Below are 6,029 nucleotides of genomic sequence, written 5' to 3' on the forward strand. Positions count from 1 at the left end.
CTCAGTCTCTGTTTACTGCCTTTGTGTCCCTTTCCCTAGATGGACTGCCTGGTCAGGCCTCAGTGGGAGAGGATGTTCTTAGTCCTGCTGCAACTTGATGTCCCAAGGTGGGTTGATACCCATGGGGGAGGGGGTGGCTTCCCCTTCTCTGAGGAGAAGAGGAGTGGGTAATGGAGGAGGGGATTTGTGAGGGAAGGAACTGGCAGGGGGAAGGGGCTGCTAATGGGATATAAAGTGAATAAATAAGTTAATTAATGAAAACTAATAAAATATATTCTAGAAATAAATGTACATTTCAAATACTTTCTTTAAAGTTTTTTTTTTTAAGATTTATTTTATTTATATGAGTACACTGTAGCTGTTTCCAGACACACCAGAAGAGCGCATCAGATCCCTTTACAGATGGTTGTGAGCCTCCATGTGGTTGCTAGGAATTGAACTCAGGACCTTTGGAAGAGCAGTCAGTGCTCTTAACCACTGAGCTATCTCTCCAGCTCTTTTTCTTTTTTTTTCCTAAGGGAGAACATCTCCATCAGAAGGTGACCATGAGGGTTAAATTAAACACATACACACACACACAGAAAGAGAGAGAGAGAGAGATCACAGCTAGCTTTTGGCTCATCATAAGCAGCCTTCTACTTTCTTTTTGACTCTTGTTTTGTTATTGTTTGTTTGTTTGTTTGTTTTAGTTACTGCCCCCCCAGTCTGATAATCCCTTTCTTCCACCCTTAGGGTTTTAGGTTTTTTTCCCCTTTCCTTTCTTCTTCACACCTTCCTTTTAAAAATAAGAATGAAACCTAAAATAATCCCAGAGTGTATGAGACAAGATTGCCCTAAAGAAAGACACTCACACAGGAAATGGAACCTGTGGTGTTTGCCAGGAAAACTCAGAATTAAAAACATCAGCGTGAATGTAATTCCTCGAGTTTCCAGTTGACTATGCAAAGCTATAGCTTTGCTCATTTGATCTTCACGGGAGCCCTCAGAGGCCATCAGGACAAGAAATCGAGGACAAGTGAGGTTCAAGTGAGGTTCAAAGGGGTGGCCTGAAGCTGTACTGACTGCTCAGGATCTCAACATGCTTTGTTGAAACAGCTATTAGTGTGGCAATTATGTTCCCCAGATTCCAGAATGTTCTGTGCCACCAAGAGTGTCAACAGAAGGAAATACCCCTCCGTCTCATGCGCCTTGTTGATCAAGCTACTTAAAGCTAACATGTAGATAGCTTTTTATCATGTAGAAAGAACCGGGGATTCCTAAGCATGGATGGCTAGAACTTGAGCAGACCACTTAAACCAACACTGAGCCAATCTTCCCATTCATCAATTGGTGAATACTTCACTAACACTAGGTTGTAAAGGGTTAAATGAGAGACCAGGCTAGAAAAGTACTTTGTAAACTGTGAAGTTCCATCCCAGATATGGGGTAGAGGAGATGTTATCTGGTTTAGCAGTGGAGTGCAAGATCAAACGTTGGTTAGAGGCGTGGGGGGAGGGGTGTTCAAAAAAAAAAAACTTAAAAGACCTCCCAGGGAGAGTAGCAAAGTTACAAACTTCCACACTGCTTCCCCTGCAGGGAACACTCACCGGGGCACAAAGGCAGACCCCACGGTCAATCCCACCTTGAACAAATGTACTCCTTTCCATTTGCTACAGCTGTTTGGTGGTCAGAGGTGAAGAGAGCAGACCAGACAGCTGGCAAGACATGAAACAGAGAGGTCTAGGTATCACCTTAAAAAAAAAAAAAAAAAAAAAAAAAAAAGCACCTGTGGGAAATAGTGAGAGACCGCAAAGCAGCAGCAAGCGCTTGGGGCATTTCAGCTGGGAAGTGAGACAGAGGCAGACCCAAGACAGATGCAACCCACACCCTCCATCTGCAACACCCTCCATCTGCAATCAGAGTGCTTCACATGTCAGAAAGCAAGTTGTCCTCCCTCGGGGCAATCTTGAAGGCTGTCAATGTTCTAACCATGAGAAAACACAAAATCTATATGGGACATTCCAACATGTGGAGGCCTGAGAGGGCCAAGGCGCTCCATGGGAGTCTGAGTATTGCATGCTTCTCACTTGGTGGACTGGGGATGGCGGGTGGGAGGTAGAAGGCTTGCTTCACTAGGGAGGGGACAGCAGTGTCTAAACCTGCCTGGGGACTGGCCACTGCTTCTGATCTAAGCCAGCAGAGCTGGGCAAACAACCTGGGTTCAAACCCAGTCCCATTGCTTACCTAACCCAGGCAGGCGTGCTTCGTTTAGCTGCATTGTTTAACTGCAGTGGCTGACTTGACTGCCCTTCCACACTTTAATTTCCTGGTCTGTGAAGCAGGGTGAGTAACAGTACCTTCCTCTGCGAGGGTGCACGTTGCACGGACTAAGTGATAGCTGATAAGGCAATTAGGAAGTGCCCCGCACCAAAGCAGCTGTCAACAAGCACTGGCTACAACAGAACTGTTTCAGAAGGGAAGTTTATTAGCTCACCTGCTTCCTAAGGCCCAAAGGACCTTAGCTGATGAAAACAGCAGTACGGGGGTTGGGGGGCAGAGACACACGGGTCAATGGGGCTTGCTGGCTGCCCCCCGTACTGCTGTGGTCACAGGGGTGTGCACACAGATATTTACTTGGGTACTTGGTGTCCAAACTCAGAACTCCATGCTTCTATAGCACTCTTAAACACTGGCCCACCTCTCCAGAGCCTCTTTTTATCTTAAACAATGGTGGTGGAGATGGACCTTAGAGAGACGTGTGCTATATACCATTCAGCTGTATCCCCAGCCCCTATTCATTCAAAAGAAAGAGAAGAGGGGGAAGGAGGGAGAGAAGGAAGGAAGGAAAGGAAGGAAGGAAAGAAGAAAAAATGTCCTAAGCAGGGCTGGAGAGATTCCTCAATGGTTAAGAACATGTTTTGGGCATTGATGTTGAGCACTTTCCAGCCAGCGCTGAGCAATGGGCATCTTTCAGGACAACTGGCACAAGCGCCGCAAGACCCAGGGTAAGAGAAAGCCCTACCACAGGAAGCAGAAGTATGAACTGGAATGGCCTGCGGCCAACATTAACATTGGCCCTCACACAGTCCATGTTCGAGGAGGCAATAAGAAGTACTGTGCCCTGAGATTGGATGTGGGGAACTTTTCCTGGGGCTCTGAGTGTTGTACTCTCAAAACGAGGGTCATTGATGTGGTCTACAATGCATCCAGTAATGAGCTGGTCCACACCAAGACCCTGGTGAGGAACTGTATTGTGCTTATTGGCAGCACAGTACTGGCAATGGTATGAGTCCCACTATGCACTGTCCCTGGGCCACAAGAAGGGGGCCAAGCTGACTCCTGAGGAGGAAGAGATTTTAAACAAAAAATGATCAAAGAAAATTCAAAAGAAATATGACGAAAGGAAAAAGAATGCCCAAATCAGCAGTCTTCTGGAGGAGCAGTTCCAGCAGGGCAAGCTCCTCACCTGTATTGCCTCAAGACCAGGCCAGTGCGGCAGAGCAGACGGCTATGTGCTCCAAGGAAGGAGCTGGAGTTCCATCTGCGGAAGATCAAAGCCTGGAAAGGCAAATAAACCGTCATTCATAGCTCGTGTGATAAAGGTGTTTGCCGTTCTATATAAAAAATAAATAAATAAACAAACAAACATGTGTTGCTCTTACAGAGGACCAGAGTTTGGTCCCCAGTACCCACTTTGAGTGGCTTACAAGTGTCTTTGTCTATTACAGGGGTAATATTGCTTCTGGCCTCCACAGTCACTTGCACACATCCACACACAGACACGCGCCATAATTAAAAATAAAATAAAATTCTTTCTAAGTTCCCAAATGTGTACTACTTGCCAGACACTTGAACACAACCCTCTGCTGTACAGGCAGCTCATCAGTTTTTGTCAGCTATGGCTATTGAACTCAGGAGTTTACTCTGCCGAGACTCAGCATTTCATTATTACCCACATTTATTAAAAGATCTACATGATCTGACTGCAATCAGACTAAGTCAGGTAGCAGCAACAGCAACAGAAAAAAGCCTGTCACTTTAAGAATTTGTAACGTTGGTCCCATTAGCATTCCTCTCTGGTTTTATGCACTTGGTCTGTGCTGTGGGATGTAGCATAAATTATCTGCCTTCAGCAAAACGAACAGCTGAAATGCACGACGGCCTGACAGTGCTTGTTAGACCATTAGCTACTGTGAGTGCTCACCTCGGACTGCCTGCCGTTCAGCTGTCTCAAGAAGTCTTTAAGGGATTCAAAACCTAGAAGTCCAGTAACCCGGTACCCAAGCAAGTCCAGTACTCAGCAGCATGATATTTAGGGTTTAACTAATAAACAATCCTCCGATGTTTATTTTAATGTAAAATATCACCACATATCAGTATCTTTTCTATTAGTAAAAAGCCAGCCACAAGAAAAAAATGAAATAATATTTTGGTAAAAATCCTTTTAACAGATCCTGTGTGTGTGTGTGTGTGTGTGTGTGTGATCCTCTGTGTGTGTGTGAGAGAGGGAGAGAGAGAGACAGAGAGCATGCAAGACAAATGTATGTATGTATATAAATATCAGCATAAAGTACTCAGTGTTTATTAACTGACCAATGGCAAAAGTACCATAATAGACTCAGTGTACCCTTTATTGCACCCATTGATCTGGACATCCCTATTGCCAGTATCTTTGCCTTCTACAAAATAGATAGTATTTTTCTTTGATTTTTAAAAAAATTAAAGTATTTTCTTTAATTTTAATCTTTAAAAATCTATTCATATGTGGTTGTTTTGCTTGCATGTATGTCTGTACACCAAATGCAGGCCTGGTGTCTGCGGAGGTCATAAGATTGGATTGGATCTAGTACTGGAATTACAGTTGTGAACTTCATGTGGGTGCTGGGATACCCCACCTAGGTCCTCTGGAAGATCAGCCTGGGTTTTTAATGTCAAGGCATCTCTCCAGCTTTTGGTAGTGTTTTTCCTTACCCTACCTCATAGAGAAAGAGAAGATCTTTTGAAAGGTTACAGGCTTCTTTGAAACATTTCCAGCTAGCTACATCTCAGGACTCAGATCCTCTTTGCAAATGATGCTTTTTCACTAAGCATGCAGACCTTCAAAGTAATGTGTGTTGAGAAATTCACTTCTTGTTGATGGTTTTTGCATTAAGTTCATTAACTAACTGACTTCAGGTTTGGGCACTCGCTGCACAATGTCTGGTTCCACAGTGCCCAGCGTGCCACCTGAAATGCTGCTGGACTTAACAAAGATACCCTGAAGATCTGGAGAGCGTAAAGAAGATGCAAACCTTCCGACGTTTGGCTTCACATGGCTGTTCCCTCTCACCACTGGACCAATGCCAGTTGGGTTCTTCAGAAACATAGAACTTGCTGGATTTGCTCACTACCCCAGCCACTTGAATCTCAGTTCTGGGGCTGAGTGTGTGGTCCAGTGGTAGAGCATCTGCCTGGGGTGTGCACAGCCCTGGATCTGAGCCCCAGCACCACCAAGACCATAAGCTCCAACTGCTCACATCTGCCTATATTTCTGGTGGCAGTGCTTGCTTTCAAGGATTTTAAAATAAATGTGTTTGCCAGGCATTTTATCTTCAACTCTGAGCAACTCCTTCCTGTTCTCTTTCTTTCCAGCACCTTCCATGTTTCAGTAGTAAAAACGTAAGTACATTTCTAAAACACAAAAACAGCTGTTTAAGAGCTGGAGAGATGGCTCAGCTGTTAAGAGAACATACTGCTCTTATGGAGAAATTGAGCTCAGATTTCACCATCCATGTCAGGTCTAGCTGCAGGGGAATCTTATGCCTCTGGGCTCTCTCTGCTCCTGTATTCATCTACACACACACACACACACACACACACACACACACACACACACACACACATACACAGAGACAGACACACACACTTGATTACACATTCACACATACACACTTGATTAAAACATAACATAAATCTTTTTTTAAAAGCCGTTCATTTAGCTAAACCTTATTTTCAGCTATCTCTTTCAACTCCACATTCTTTGCTTGCTCTATCTGAAACAGCTGGCCAAA

General features: G+C 44.5%; 1 pseudogene; it reads left to right on the top strand.

The window, feature by feature from the left end:
• Positions 1–2,938: 2,938 nt before the first annotated feature.
• LOC116098116 lies at positions 2,939–3,553 on the top strand (annotated as a pseudogene).
• Positions 3,554–6,029: the final 2,476 nt, after the last annotated feature.

The sequence above is a fragment of the Mastomys coucha genome, unplaced genomic scaffold, assembly GCF_008632895.1.
Source record: "Mastomys coucha isolate ucsf_1 unplaced genomic scaffold, UCSF_Mcou_1 pScaffold20, whole genome shotgun sequence".
NCBI lineage: Eukaryota > Metazoa > Chordata > Mammalia > Rodentia > Muridae > Mastomys > Mastomys coucha.